This window comes from Capra hircus, chromosome 19, assembly GCF_001704415.2.
Source record: "Capra hircus breed San Clemente chromosome 19, ASM170441v1, whole genome shotgun sequence".
Taxonomy (NCBI): Eukaryota; Metazoa; Chordata; class Mammalia; order Artiodactyla; family Bovidae; genus Capra; species Capra hircus.
The window spans coordinates 38,681,966-38,697,156 of record NC_030826.1 but is presented as its reverse complement, the minus strand read 5'-3'; the positions used below and the strand labels follow the sequence as shown (position 1 = coordinate 38,697,156).

The 15,191-nt window shown below is 47.2% G+C and overlaps 1 protein-coding gene across 3 annotated transcripts in view; it reads right to left on the bottom strand.

Annotated features, from left to right (window-relative positions):
• SOCS7 (suppressor of cytokine signaling 7) overlaps positions 11,503–15,191 on the bottom strand; it is a 31,411-nt gene continuing 27,722 nt past the window's right edge. For all 3 annotated transcript variants that reach the window (XM_018064968.1, XM_018064969.1, XM_018064970.1), the window contains one exon: positions 11,503–13,220. The gene's annotated coding sequence lies outside the window, so the exon portion shown is untranslated. The remainder of the gene's footprint in view (positions 13,221–15,191) is intronic.

Below are 15,191 nucleotides of genomic sequence, written 5' to 3'. Positions count from 1 at the left end.
GCTGGGTGTCTGCCTCAGCTCCCCACTGTGTTGGGAGCCAAGAGAACAAAGTTTCCCCCTCTTCCACCTGGAGAAAAGGGGCTTGTCCCATCCTCCAGGGCCATGGGGAGGATGGGTCACTGGCCAGGGTCCCCAAGGGGACAGTGCATATTAAATGGGGGCAGCAGAAGAGGATTGCTGAAACTGTGTTCAGGATATCTTAGCCCAACCTCCCCCCACCATCGCCGGGACCTGAGGGGACAGCTGGGTGGCCTAGCCCAGAGCAGCCACTAGGTGGCAGGAAAAGCCCAACAACTCAGCCAGCTCCACCTGCTCCCACCACCTGCTCCCACCACGATCCCCAGAGTCCTACCCACCCACAACCTCCTCTCCCCTCTCCTCCCTCCAGCCCATCCCTCACTGCGCCTCCTGCCTCCCATGATGGGGCCCCTGAAGTCTTTTCATTCTTCCTTTTTGCCTTTGGGAAGGGGAAATGCTACTAATAGCAATGATAATAATTAGTGCCCGTGATTGTTTGAGTGCTGAAGGGGTCCCAGGCATTTCACATGCATTATCTCATCTACTCACACATGAGGTAAGTAAAAAAAAAAAAAAAAAAAAAAAAACCTCTCTCTCTTTTCAAGAGGAGATAGAGAAAGCATAAATAGATGGCTCTCAAACCCAGGGTCCTGACTCGGGAGTGTTATCTAGCGGGTGTAGGCATGGGGAGGAGGGGAAGGACCCCTCAGATGCATCTGAGCTGTGTCCTTACCACCCCTGCTCCCCTCCCCCACCTCTCGAGATTCTAGGAAGGTGCCTTAGTCTTGGGGTGAGTGTGAGGTCTGAAAACTTTACACAAGTGATTCAGGCTTACAAAAACCCCTCCCTGGCTGAGAACCACAGCACCCTCAGCCCCTGGCTCTGCTCCAGGCTCCACAGGGCACTCTGGACTCTCCCCTTGCATTCACATGGCAGTGTGACTGCACCCCATTCAGGCCCAAAGGTAATCCCAGCCCAGAAGGCCTTTCCCCACTGCTGCTTCCACTTCCAGCCTGGCTGCCTTTGGCCTGCTCCAGGGTTTTCACGCATTCACGGGGCATCTCTCAGCATGCTGGCACACCACCAGGTTGTGGGGTGGAGGACAAGTTGACCATGAACAAAACACAAAACACTCTTTCGATGTGTTTCATTTGTCTAAAGCTGTCCTCCCATCACTTCTACGTATGGTGTCCCATTTAAAAAATAGCCTGATATCCAGAAGATAAGGATATCCATCTCTACTGCTGTTTTCGTCACATTAGGACATTGGAAAAGGTGGCAGTTACAGGGAAGGGGCACCAGGAGATGACACCCAATCCACAGTGAAACTTCTTGAAATCTTCTTTAACTCTGCCAGTCTCTCAAACAAGATAGCTGCTGCCTGATGCCCCTGCTCCATTCCACATCTTCCAAACTCCCTCAGGCTCAGCTGTGAACCTTCTCATACTTACTTTTTTAAAGATAAATCTAACAAGCCTCCCCTATTTTCCTGCTCATCCCATCACCCCTCATGATTGACAGAATAAAGGCCCAGAAACAAAGCCATATTTCTCGGAAGGGGGGAGGGAGAAAGCCAGGGATGAGATGAGAAGCCTGTGTGAAGGGCACCAGAGGAATTCCCTGGTGGTCCAGTGGTTAAGAATCCACCTCCCAATGCAGAGGACACAGGTTTGATCCCTTATAGGGGAACTTTTATATGAAAAGCCAAAAAGTTATGACGCTGACAGATGAACTTGCCAGGTTGGTAGGTGCCCAATTTGCTACCACAGAAGAGTGCAGAAATAGCTCCAGAAAGAATGAAGAGGCTGAGCCAAAGTGAAAACAAAGCCCGGTTGTGGACGTGACTGGTGATAGAAGTAAAGTCCAATGCTGTCAAGAACAATATTGGGCAGGATTCTGAAATGTTAGGTCCATGAATCAAGGTAAATTGGAAGTGGTCAAACAGGAGATGTCAAGAGTGAACATTGACATTTTGGAATCAGAGAACTAAAATGGACCAGAAAGGCGAATTTAATTCAGATGACCATTACATCTACTACTGTGGACAAGAATGCCTTAGAAGAAACAGAGTAGCCCTCATAGTGAACAAAAGAGTCTGAAATGAAGTACTGGGTGCAATCTCAAAAACGACAGAATGATCTCTGTTCATTTCCAAGGCAAACCATTCAATATCACAGTAACACAAGTCTATGCCCCAACCACTAATGTCGAAGAAGCTGAAGCTGAATGGTTCTATGAAGACCTACAAGACCTTGTAGAACTAACACCAAAAAAAGATGTCCTTTCCATCACAGGGGACTGGGATGCAAAAGTAGGAAGTCAAGAGATACCTGGAGTAACAGGTAAGTTTGGCCTTGGAGTACGAAATGAAGCAAGGCAAAGGCTAACAGGGTTTTGACAAGAGAATGCACTGGTCATAGCAAACACCCTCTTCCAACAACATGAGACAACTCTCTACATGGATATCACCAGATGGTCAACACCAAGATCAGACTGATTATATTCTTTGAAGCCGAAGATGGAGAAGCTCTATACAGTCAGCAAAAACAAGACCAGGAGCTGCTTGTGGCTCACATCATGAACTCCTTATTGCAAAATACAGACACAGATTGAAGACAGTAGGGAAAATCACTAGACCATTCAAGTATGACCTAAATCAAATCCCTTATGATTATACAGTGGAAATCACAAATAGATTCAAGGGATTAGATGTGATAGAGTGCCTGAAGAACTATGGATGGAGGTTTGTGACACTGTACAGCAGGCAGTGATCAAAACCATCCCCAAGAAAAAGAAATGCAAAAGGACAAAATGATTGTCTGAGGAAGACTTACAAATAGCTGAGAAAAGAAAAAAAGTGAAAGGCAAAGAAGAAAAGGAAAGATGTGTGTGTATCAGTCGCTCAGTCGTGTCTGACTCTTGTGACCCCATGGGCTGTATGTAGCCCACCAGGCTCCTCTGTCCAAGGGATTCTCCAGGCAAGATATACCCATCTGAATACAGAATTCCAAAGAATAGCAAGGAGAGATAAGAAAGTCTTCCTAAGTGATCAATGCAAAGAAATAGAAGAAAACAATAGAATGGGAAAGACTAGAGATCTCTTCAAGAAAATTAGAGATACCCAGGGAACATTTCATGCAAAGATGTGCACAATAAAGGACAGAAATGGTAAGGACCTAACAGAAGCAGAAGATATTAAGAAGAGGTGGCAAGAATACACAGAAGTATACAGAAGAGATTTTAATGACCCAGATAACCACGATGGTGTGAGCACTCACCTAGAGCCAGATATCCTGGAATGTGAAGTCAAGTAGGCTTTAGGAAGCATCACTACAAACAAAGCTAGTCGGGGTGATGGGATTTCAGTTGAGCTATTTCAAATCCTAAAAGATGATGCTGTTAAAATGCTGCACACAACATGCCAGCAAATTTGGAAAACTCAGTAGTGGCCACAGGACTGCAAAAGGTGTTTTCATTCCAGTCCCAAAAAAAGGCAATGTCAAAGAATGTTCAAACTACTACACAATTGCACTCATCTCACACACTAGCAAAGTAATGCTCAAAATTCTTCAAGCTAGGCTTCAACAGTACATGAACCCAGAACTTCAGAAGTTCGAGCTGGATTTAGAAAAGGCAGAGGGAACCAGAGATCAAATTGCCAACATCCACTGGATCATCGAAAACAGCAAGAGAGTTCCAGAAAAACATCTGCTTCATTGACAACACTAAAGCCTTTGACTGTGTGGATCACAACAAACTGGAAAATTCTTAAAGAGATGGGAATACCAGACCACCACCTTACCTGCCTTCTGATAAATCTGTATGCAGGTCAAGAAGCAATAGTTAGAACTGGACATGAAACAACAGACTGGTTCCAAATTGGGAAAGGAGTGTGTCAATGCTGTATACTGTCACCCTGCTTATTTAACTTATGTGCAGAGTACATCATGAGAAACGCCAGAATGGATGAAGCACGAGCTGGAATCAAGATTGCAGGGAGAAATATCCATAACCTCAGATATGCAGATGACACCACCCTTATGGCAGAAAGTGAAGAGGAACTAAAGAGCCTCTTAATGAAAGTGAAAGAGGAGAGTGAAGAAGTTGGCTTAAAACTCAACATTCAAAAACCAAAGATCTTGGCATCACTTCATGGCAGACAGATTGGGAAACAATGGAAACAGTGACAGACTTTATTTTCTCGGGCTCCAAAATCACTGCAGATGGTGACTGCAGCCATGAAATTATAAGATGCTTACTTCTGGGAAGAAAAGCTATGACCAACCGAGACAGCATATTAAAAAGCAGAGACATTACTCAACCGACAAAGATCTGTATAGTCAAGGCTATGGTTTTTCCAGTAGTCATGTATGGGTGTGAGAGCTGGACCATAAGAAAGCTGAGTGCTGAAGAATTGATGATTTTGAACTGTGGTGTTGCACAAGATTCTTGAGGGTCCCTTGGACAGCAAGGAGATCTAACCAGTCCATCCTAAATGAAATCAGTCCTGAATATTCATTGGAAGGACTGATGCTAAAGTTGAAGCTCCAATGCTTCGGCCACCTGATGTGAACAATTGGCTCATTGAAAAAGACCCTGATACTGGGAAAGATCAAAAGCAGGAGGAGAAGGGGATGACAGAGGATGAGATGGTTGGATGGCATCACCGACTCCATGGACATGAGTTTGAGCAAGCTCCAGGAGTTGGTGATGGACAGGGAAGCTTGGTGTGTTGCAGTCCATGGGGTCGCAAAGGGTCAGACATGGCTGACTAAGGGGAACTAGGATCCCATGTGCTGTTGGGCCACTAAACCCGTGCAACATAACTACTGAGTCCATGTACTGCCACAGAGACCCATTGCAGTCAAAGTTTTTTTAAATGGAATAAAACTAAAAAAATGAGGTGTCTGAGTTGAGCTGTTTAACTGCAGGCTTTCTTATCCAGTAGGGGCCAGTGGGTGGTTCAGTGCAACCTCTGGTCACTGGACAAAGCCTGCTGACCCTACATGGGCAGCATCTTCCACCTAAAGGGCAGCACCTTTGTCATTCTCTCTGACACTGCTGACATGAGGAAGCGGTCCACATCCCCCTTGAAATATCTTACATTACAGCTACATCACTTAATCCATGCTCTTACTCCACCCACCAAAAGTCCAATCCCTTCCTTAAAATTCTCAAGAAGCCTGACAATGAGGGTCTAAACCCCTAACCCCCATGACTCCATATAACCAAATTGTCCTGTGCAAACGATGAAAATACAGGTTCAAGGCTGGCTGACTAGGAAAACGAGGCTGCACTCCTGGGAGGGGGGCTGACCTCACCTTTCCTCAAGCACCACCACCTTGGCACTGTGCCAGCCCGGAGGCAGGGAGACAGCTGAATAGAACACAGGTTCTGTCCTTCACAGAACAGATAATAGTCAAGTAACTGCAGACACATGAACAAATATTTTAACACAGAAAGGAGCATTTGTTTGGCTGAGAGTGGCTGGTGAAAATTCCAGAGGTGACTAGAGGGAAATCCTTGAAGGATAGCAGTGCTTCGGGTGAAGAGGGTAAGAAGTAATGGCCCTCCAGGTAGACAAGACAGCATGAGGGAAGATGGAGTGTCAGGAGAAGAGATGCCATGATCTGGGAACTTCAAGTCATGCATTGTGACCAAGTGCATCCAGTGTGGCGGGAGCAGCAGAAATGGCCTTGAACATTAGGTTGAGGAGTTAAGGTTTTCGTATCTAGTTTAAAAGTTGTCAGTGATTTAGGGAAGTGACTTAAGCACATCTTTATTCTGGAAGGACTGGAGAGGGGAAACAGGAAGCAGGAAGAGCAGCTGAGAAGCTGCTGAAATCGTCCAGGTGAAAAAGGGGAAGGGCCTGAACTAGGGCATGGCAACAGAGGAGGGATGCATGACAGGTCGTAGCTTCAGTGGGCATTGTGGACAGAGTAAAACTGCAGTCAAAATTCCTCCTGAGAACCTCTGGGGAAGGGGCTCCATTAGAGATTAATGATAACTCGGTTTTTAGTACTTCTTCAGAGCTGCAGTCAACTCTCGTGCCTTTGGCTGAGCACCAGAAGAAAACGGTTGGTCTTCAGAATCCGTATGGCACAAGATACACTCTAAGAGACTGGAGAGGAACCAAAACAGAAAATTCACTTTTCCCATCTCACCCTCAACCAGGGGACACAGATGTGATGGAGGAGGAATCTTCTGCAGTTTCTGTCGTGTGCTTATAACTGAATTCAAGTAGGTTAGGAATAGGCATGGTAAAACACAACTGCGGTGAGATGAAATGAAAGCAGAAGCTGAAAGCAGACAGGAAACAGGAATTGAAGGAGGTGGTTTCAGGTTTTGGGGGTGAGGAGGGAAGGAAGGGACTATTTTATTTGGGGCTCCCTCTTTGCAAAAGAATGCCTTTTCCTCTATGGCTTTATCACTCAAGCCAGAGAGGACTAGTACCTCTTTCCCAACAAACCTCACACATCGTCACTAATACGAACAGTGTTGATTTGAAATGATGAAAACCTATGTCATCACTTTCAAGAAATGCCCACTAACACTCTTGACTGTTGGTGTTGGCAGAGATCTTTATGATCGACAAACTATCCAAATGGGGGACATTAGAGCACTGGAATTACTGATTCCATATTAGGTCCATATTAGGATTAAACAATGTCTTAGCGATATTAATAGGCATTCTGTGAAGGCATGAACTCCTGATGAAAATTCTCTTCCCTTTTGGAAGAAAAAATGCTCCAAACTATGAAGCAAGAGGAACATCACAAAGGAAAATGCTTAACATGGACCTGTGACTTGGGAGTGAGCTGAGTGGGGCCAGCGGGGATCCTGAAACTCCTTCCTAATCAACCCTAAGACAATGCCATGGCTGAGAACCAGGGTTTCAGCTCACTTGAGTGTGCTTTCCATGCTGAGGATGCAGAGAAACTGCAGAAAACTCTCCAAAATGTGCCAAGGTTAGTGCACCAACCTTCTAAGTGGGGGACCTGGAGACAGACTGGGTGAGAAAGTTAAGAGGGAAGATTTGAGTGGCTCCAAGTAGCCACAATCATAAACATTTCTAGTCCTTTCCTCTCCAAAGAGGACCACTCAAGAGGGAGTAGGCTAGAAAGACAGGAGGGACACAGGTTAAACTCATGAAAAACCTTGACTGCCAGTTTAGATATAAACTAGGAATGACCAGTATGGTATGCAATATAAACTCTCCCAAAATAGAGCAGAAAGGCCCAGAAAGCTCTCTGGAATTCTCCTGTACTTTCTAGGGAAGGAGAAAGCAGCTATGAGCAATGGCCATCAGCCTCAAGAATTTTCCAGTCTCTCTAATTCTGACAAGACCACTTCTGGATGTGATCCGTTTAGCTGACATCACAGGGATTCCTCGAGTGCCAGGGTGGGCCATCTGACCCTAAGTGGATCATTATGGTGTGAGGAGTCATGAGATGAGAGAGGGACTGAGAAACAACCACCCAAATAACATGAAACAATTTCTAAACATTTTTATTTCAAATCTCTTTTCACCCCTTCCGCAAAAAGACATGGGTCAGTACAGCAATCATAAAAAGGAGATACAAACACAAGAGTCAAATGTCTCCCGCACTGACACTTTACAAAAAACCGGGAATTGTACATGGGTTTTCCAAACAGGACCTGCAGCAGCTACTAATGTCCCTTTACAAGAGTCAAACATGCCTATTAATACAGTATATACAGACACCCCATTCTGGAACTAACCTACAGGGACATCCCAACACCCCCCATCTATCCCCAGAAAAATACCAAAACACATCCAAAGTGCATTTGTTTTGTTTATATCAAAACATCTTTCCCTTTCCCCACCCCACCCTCAGACCCTCCCACCCCATTTAAGATTGGCCTGCAAGTCTATTTTAACCATTTAGTAATTTTTTATAGTTTATGAAAATAAATTATACAGCAAATATTTTAATAAATTAAGCACAAAAGGTTGAGGAAAGGAGAAAAACTAAATGGGAAGACAAAAGCCAGGCTGCGCTTTGGCTTGGAGGAGGGTGGGGTGGCAGAAGAGGACGGAAGTGGTTGCAGGGGGATGTGGCTCCCCTTCTGGTGAAGAACTGGCAACCACCCCGAGCCCAGATTGACACCCCTCTTCATTGAGTTCCTTAGAAACAACCAAAAAATGTACAGCAGTGGCTGTGCCACGGGCAGCACCAGTTTGGGCATTCCAACAGGCCTGCCCACAGAGCGGTGCCTGGATTATGCTTGTCCCTTGGAAAAGGTTCTGGGCCTAACAGTGAGGGGCAGGTCCCTGCTCAAGGGAGCACCAGGGATGTAGTAGTCAGACCAGCCTTCCCGCTCCACCGGAGCTGAGCAGGGGGCTTAGGATGCAGCTTGTTGCGGGGCTGTATGGTTTGTGATCTCCTGGGTTCTGACCAGAAGTGTCCTAAGTTCAATCACACTCCATCTCCAGGAGCAACTAGGATCGCAGTCCAGCTGCGAGCAGACATTCACTGCCCTGACTGGCTGCTGTTTGCCTGGCCCTCCTCAGCATTTTGAAAGAGGGGGTAGAAGGGGGGAGGAAGCAATTCCAGGTACCCTCTTAAGAAGATGAAATGGGCGTGGAGGCATGTCACAGACTCAGCATGCAGGACTGGCTTCCTGGGAGGGGGATCAGAGCGGGAAGGAATGGGAGAAGGGGCAGAGATGGGAAACAGGAATTCAGGGGCACCTACCAGGAAGGTCAAGAAGCATGAAAAAGACAAAGACAGTATGGAATCTGCATGTAAAGGTCTTTCCCTGGCAGATTATAGAGAATTGGTAATTTAAATACAGTTCCTTACTCTATTTTTCTAACTGCAGCATCTGAGTCCCCAGTGCCTCTGTCTCTATGCTCCAACTCTTACCTCACACCTCCCAAGGCTTCACTCTTATCTTCTCAAGGCCTCCTGCCATTTTGTGCTGAGCATGAAGACTTCAATGTCAAAACAGGATAGGTCGCGGGGACTGGCAGATTTGACTTTGCCTTCTTGAGCTGTGTGGCCCAATAATCCTATAGCTATCGTGGGGGGAGGGGGACACGCTTTTTTTTTTTCTTTTTCTTTTTTAATAAAAAAGATTTTACTCCCCAGGAGCAAATAAATCATTTTGAACTACTGATAAACACTGCTGCAGTGAAAAGAAAGATGGCTCCATGTATGCAATAGCACAAATTCCGCTAAGAACAGCTGTGTCGACAATTAGAGCTAAAAATCACTTCTCCACTTCCCCCTTTCCCATGAACCAAACCAAGAGGATTCCCATAGGGAAAATGTCTAACTCAAAAGCTCCTCCCTTAGGGACAGGGGCATGTCATTCTCTTAGAAGTGGACAACAAAAGCAGGTCTCCCCTCAGCGGAGATGCTCTCCACACCCCCATTAGTGGCAAGACTTCTGCAAATAAAGAAACACACACACACACACACACACACACAGAGACTTTCAGACCTCCTTCCAGCAGCCACAGAGCTGTACATCCCAGTGCTGAGGCCTCTAACTTCAGGGCTCAACCCCTAGGGAGAGGTGGGAGGGCAGCTGGGAATCAACCTAGGGGGCAAGTTCCTCCAATCGCCATTTCCCTAGCAGGGTCAAGGGTTTCAAGCAGGCCATGTTCTCTGGGTCGCAGGGTGAGGGCTTCAAGGCTGGCACCCAGCTTTGCTATAGTCTCTTCCCTTGGATCTGGGAACACCAAACCACCCTGCCTCTCACCAGTTCTTGCTGGAAGCGTAGGGGCTCTGTGGCCATCCCCACGTCACTCCCAACCTTAATAAGGGGCTTGTGGAATCAGCCCCATGGACAAGCATGAAAGCAGAAGAAACTGGTGACAGGCTCCCCACCACACCTCTGCCCTCACGAGGCTGGGAGCTACCAGCCAGGGCTGGCTTTCCAGGGTGTCACACTCACTGTATCTAGGCACAGGCAACCAGGCCAAGGTCATTGCCAACTGTCCCTAAGACCTAGCTGTCACCTATTTATCCAGTCCCACACCAAAGACCCCGTACCTCCTCACTCCTGTGTGACCACAGCGCACGAAATTCAAGTAATAGCAAGTTGTAGCAGTAACTGTCACTAGATCACAGTGGTCCACACTTGTCCTGAGGAAGGTTACAGTAGATCAGTCATAAACAAGCGCAGGTTAAACGGGCAGATCCGAGGTACTGACATCACCTAGCCACAACCAATGACGGGTCCCTAGAAGTGAGAGCCTTTTCCAGTCTGTGACTTGAGAATACAGCAACCAAACAGGAACGAGGTCCTTCTGCAGACTGCTTTTCAATTAGCACTACACAGAACTGGTAGAGGGCCGGCGGTACGGCCAGCGGGTGGAGGGGAGGTGCTGACGACAGCCAGCTGCTCCTGCTCCCTCTCCCTGTTGACTCTGACCGGGCTGGTGCCCTTCCTCCTCACCTCTGGATGGAGCCTGTCTCCACTGGCACACTTCTGTTCTGTAGCCACTCTACTGAGGAAGAAGTAGGGTAGCGCCTGGGCTGTGACTCACGCACAGACAGATCATAGACACAGTCAACACCACCCTTCCCAGCAGGAGAAAGGATGGCGGTTGAGGGTGGGTCACGCCTCTTCAGCTGGTTTGGTTTTGTACCTGAGAGTACAGATTCTCCAGTGGAAACCGCTGGTACCACAAGGAGCCCAGGGCTCTGCCTCCCTCCCTGGGGCTATGCTGAGAGCAGTGAAGCCCCGGGCGGAGGCGGGGCGGGGGCGGGGGCGGGGGCGGGGCGGGGCGGGGGTGGGGCGGGGCGGGGGCGGGGGCAGGGGCAGGGGCCCCTGGCTGACTTCTGGCTCTGGGCTCCACCTTGCATTCAGAACCCCTCAGCATTCACGTCTACCTGGTGACCAGGAAGTCTTGGTCTAGCCCACAGCACAGGAAAAGGACTCTTTGATGCCACTGCTCTACCTCGGGGCTGTGCACGGCTCAGTACATGCTGTGCAGATGCCTGCTTCTGTGCTCTTGTTCCTGCACTTCTCAGTGTCCTCCCCTCACCTAAAAAGCGAAGTCTCACAGCCCCAGAGCTTTCCTAGACCATCTGGCCTAGCATGCTCTTACCCACTCTGAATTTCTTTAGAGCCAGCCCTTGATTCTCCTTTGCTGCGCTGAGTCATTCTCCAAATGTGGCCATCACCTAAAAGCTCCCTTAGGCCAGATAATACGTCTTCCACATCTTGTGTTTTCCACAGTAGCTAGCCTAGAGCCAGGCAAATACACACTAAAATGTAATTTAAAAAAAAAAGATTTCAGGTAGCTGCAAAACAGCCACTTGAGGATCTCAGTAGATTCCAGTCAGTAGGCTTTTGGTGGGTGGCACTTTCTGCAAGATGGCAAGTTAATCTGCACATTCAAGAGGTTAAGACCCACTGGTTAAGCCAATTCCTGGGATCACTATCTTAACTGGTTGGTAACACTACCACTACAGCCAAAGAGAGAAGAGGTGCCACACAGCAAAGCAGAGGTGGGCTGTGTTTATGCTACAAAGCTCATTTTGTGCGTTACCTCTTGACAGCCAGGTAACAATGCAAGTTTCCACCCTATTCAGCTAAGAGGAGGAATGGTCATTCCACGCAGGACGTAAGGCAGAAGGTCAATGTTTCCAGGTGAGGCAGTCCTGTAAATTACCAAAACACTGGGGCCTCACCCTAAACCATCAGGAAACCACAAACCTGACATTATTTATCTCACTAGATGAGGCAGGTATAAACACAGGGGAACCAAAAGAGGCAGTCTACTGGAACACTTACTGCAAAAGAGTAATAAGGATCAAACAGCTCAATTTTCACATCTTAATAACAAACCTCTCCCCAGAGTAACTCTACAGAAAAGCAAACTCATACTGGTATGTGATTTGACAATGGCCCAGTTCGGAAAAGCACTGCCATTTTTTCTCCCTCTTCCTCTACTTCCATCTGGAAAAGAGGCAACTCTCCAATCAGCATCTGACAGACTTCCCAATGAAAGGAGGGCAAAACAAGATCTAACTCAGGAAAATGTCTGAGTTGCTAGAAAGAACTCAGGAAAATAAAGAAGCCTTTGCCACCTCCCGTTTCAGACCAACGTAAGAAGATGAGCTGTAATGCTCTCTTCCCTCTCACTAACCTCAAACATCCCATTAAAGCTGAGCCATGAGGGAGCTTTCTCTAGGAAGAGCACAACAGTTCCCTTTCTCACCTTCCTCCACATTCCCTCTTACTAGCTGACAGACATATGGAGGTAAGGAACACTGACTCCTAAGTCATGGGTACCGTTTGCCATTAAGAATCTGGAAGCACGCTCCATTAACGGCAGCAGCCCGCAACTGGAGCTCTGAACTGCTCAGGTGATGAAAATACTACCGCCTTGACAGCTGGTAGAAGCAATAGGAATGATGTTACCATGACCAGAGTGAAATGAAGTTATCTCGAGGGAAGGGGCTGAGGGGAGAGGAACAGGGCTAACGTGAAGTCATAGAATTCAGTAGAACAGAATGAATACAGCTTCTATGCGAGGTGATTCTGAAATTAGGTTCCTAAACCTTAGAAGGAAGGTATATGAGGAGTCACTACTTCCCCAGTGGGGCCATGTGCCAGGTTTTGTCCAGCATCTTCTATTTGAGACGCTCCACTTTCCTTTCTTTCCTGCTCCTGCTAAAGCTACCCATGCTTACAGAGAAGCAGGTTCTCCTCAATCAGAAACTCCCAACTTGATCTGCACTCTGACTCCTTCTTTCCCCTTCTTCAAGGTCAATGTGAAGGCTGGAATTCTGCCTTTGGCACCAGCTGAATGACCATCACTGGCAACCCGCTCTCCTCTCCTTCCCTCCCCCAGACCTGCTCACCCTCGGCACCACTTCCAATCCAATGGGCACAAACCCCAGTTGCCTTTAGGGTGAATCTTCTGTACTGAGAAATGCAAATATACAAAACAAAACTTCTGAAAAAGGAACAGTGTTGAGACTTCTTCCGGTTTTCCGGGGAGTTCATCCAGCTCCAGGAGCACAGGGCTGGATGTGACACGGTGAAGCCCTGCTCAGAGTTCGCTGGTGTGCTTCATCCAAGCCCCAGGGTGGTGAGGGGAACCAGTCTCTTGCACAGAGGATCCCAATCCTTCCTACTCCCTCCTGTTTTCCTCACTCTCCTTTTCATGGTAGCTTCATTTGGTTCTTTGAAACTGGAGCTTGGCAACCAAATGCCTAGGTTAAAAAAGGGGAAAATGAGAGTGGCTCAATACAGTGGAATCAAAACGGAGTCAAAGGACAGCCTCTGGAGGTAGAGAAGTACAGCTCAAAGGGAGAATGGAGCCTGGAAAGCCAAGCGCTTCCACAAACACTGCAGGTTGCTGGGGATGTAGTGTGGCCTTTGTCATGGAGACCTGAGCAGCCTACAGCCTGGTCACCAAAAGGTCCTAAAGTGACAAAGAAAGATGCCCCTCACACCGCTTCCCTTCTCTCTTTCCCTTTCCCCTTTATTTTCCATTCACTTTCCCCTCTGCTTCTCCCCTAAGGCCCACCTGCTCTAGGGACCAAAAAAGGAACTGAGTCCCTGGAGGAATCCCTGGTGAGTCAGGCCAGAGACAGTTGCAAGCCTGCAGCTTCTGGCCAGTGAAGAGGGCTGACATATCATCACAAAGGCCAGTGCGGCGTCAACCTTCTGATTCAAGAAGGGCACTGTGCCAGCTGTCACTCTGTCCCAAAACTGCAAGCGCCCTGGCAAGAAATTCTCCAGGAAACAGCATGCACAGACCAAGTAGCCACTAAGAACTCTGAAATTAAAACAAGTCTGACCAATGAGAAATCATAATGGCTAAATTTCATATCTTAAAAGGCCTTTCCCTTGGGACGTGTTCCCAAGAGAACTTCCCTGTTTTTTCAAGGGGTCCTCAGAGCAAGCACAGCAGGGTGCTTATTCTCTGCTATAAGCAACAATCCCAGCGTCACAGCAAAAAAGAGACCCCGGGAGTTCGGTGCAATCCTCTACGAATACATGACTGCCCCTCCACGCTCATGACCAATGGCCAGCCCCAGCCTATGCCTGATCATATCAGGGCTTTTGTACTTAGAGGATCTCTTGCCTAGAATGCCTGCTCCCAGGTCCTCTCACAGTTAACTCCTTGATACTCAAATCTCAGCTAAAATGTCACCTCCTCACAAGAGCCTTCCCTGATCATTCAAACTTAAGTATGAATGACATGTTACCACTAACCACTGAACTTCACCCAATTTAATTTCCCTCACAACATGTACAGTCTACTGAAACTAGCCTATTCACTTACTCACTGTTGCTATCTCTTCCTAAGAACTGCAGCTCTGTGAGAACAGGGCCTTTGACTATCTTGTTCAGCACTCTCTTCCCAATTCATATTGGCTACTTAATATATAGAGGTCTGCTGAATCAACAAATGGGGAACTCACTAACTCCTGCGGAAAACCATTCCATACTTGGATCTGTTCAAAAGGTTCTTCTAAAGATAAACTGAGGACTTCCCTGACAGTCCAGTGATTAAGAATCCGAGCTTCTGCTGCTTGGGGCACAGGTTCAATCCCTGGTCAGGAAAGTTCCATATGCTGCGCAGTGCGACCAAAAACAAAATAAAGCAGAAATAAAACTGGAGACTGAACTGTTTATAACTTACTCTGTGTTCCTGCCCTGCCCCCTGGAACCACACAGAATAAGTTTGATCACTCTTAGGAAAATCTATCAAACACTTCTTTTGGCCTCCAAGCCCCTCTCACCCTAAAACTTCTCTGGTCGGTGATAATCATTTATCCCCTGCATTATGAAGTGTGGACAGTCCACACCATCCCTAACCTTTCTCTGAATATGCACATGCTCGTGTAGGCTCCTCCTAAAGCACAGCACCTACAGAAGCAATGCTCTAATTGAACAGTCCCAGTTATTCTTCAACAGTGCAGATGAGTAGGTGGGTCCCCCTAGTTCCCTACCCTAATCACTGCAAAGCCACCAAACAGAGAAACCCTCCTAGACAACAGAGCCCTTAAATGTTTTAGGAGACACTTCTGAGCGCACACAACTTGCCAATACAGGCACACCTCATTTAACTTGTTTCGTTGCGCTTTTACAAGTTGAAGGTTTGTGGCAACTCCACGTTGTCAGATGACGGTTAGCATTTTTTAGCAATAAAATATTTTTAAATTAAGGTATGT